The sequence below is a fragment of the Orycteropus afer genome, unplaced genomic scaffold (assembly GCF_000298275.1).
Source record: "Orycteropus afer afer isolate SDZICR_OR568_19922 unplaced genomic scaffold, OryAfe1.0 scaffold00068, whole genome shotgun sequence".
NCBI classification, from domain to species: domain Eukaryota; kingdom Metazoa; phylum Chordata; class Mammalia; order Tubulidentata; family Orycteropodidae; genus Orycteropus; species Orycteropus afer.
The window spans coordinates 5,532,068-5,532,897 of NW_006921655.1; positions in this window are offsets into that span (position 1 = coordinate 5,532,068).

The window sequence follows — 830 nt, forward strand, 5'->3', positions numbered from 1 at the left end:
TCATTTTTCTGCAGGTGGATATCCAGTTTTGCCAGCACCATTTGTTAAAGAGGCTGTCTCTTCCCCATTTAATGGGTTTTGGACCTTTGTCAAAGGTCAGTTGTCCATAGATGGATCTATATCTGGACTTTCAATTCTGTTCCATTGGTCTATCTGTCTATCCTTGTACCAATATCATGCTGTTTTGACTACTGTGGCTGTATAGTAGTTCTTAAGATCCAGGAGTGTGAGACCTCCCACTTTGATCTTCTTCAGAAGTGCTCTGCTTATCTGAGGTCTCTTTCCTTTCCATATGAAATTAATAATTAGTTTTTCCATGTCCTTAAAAATTTTTGTTGGAATCTGGATTAGGATTGCATTAAATGTGTAGATTGCTTTAGATAGTATTGACATTTTCACAATATTTAGTCTACCTATCCATGAACAAGGTTCTTCCATTTAAGTAGTGCCCTTGTTGTCTCTTGTAGCAGTGTTTTACAGTTTTCTTTGTATAGGTCTTTTGTGTCTCTGGTGAGCTTTATTCCTAGATATTTTATCTTTTTAGTAGCTATAGTAAATGGCATTGTTTCCCTTATTGCTTTATCAGTGGACTTTTTGTTGGTGTAAAGGAATCCAACTGATTTTTGTATGTTGACCTTATATCCTGCCACTTTGCTGAACCTCTCTATTAGTTCCAGTAGTTTTTTTAATGACTCCCTTGGGTTTTCTATGTACAGGATCACATCATCTGTAAACAGAGATAGTTTTAGTTCCTCTTTGCCAATTTGTATGCCTTTTATTTCTCTTTCTTGCCTTATTGCCCTGGCCAGGACTTTCAATACAATGTTAAA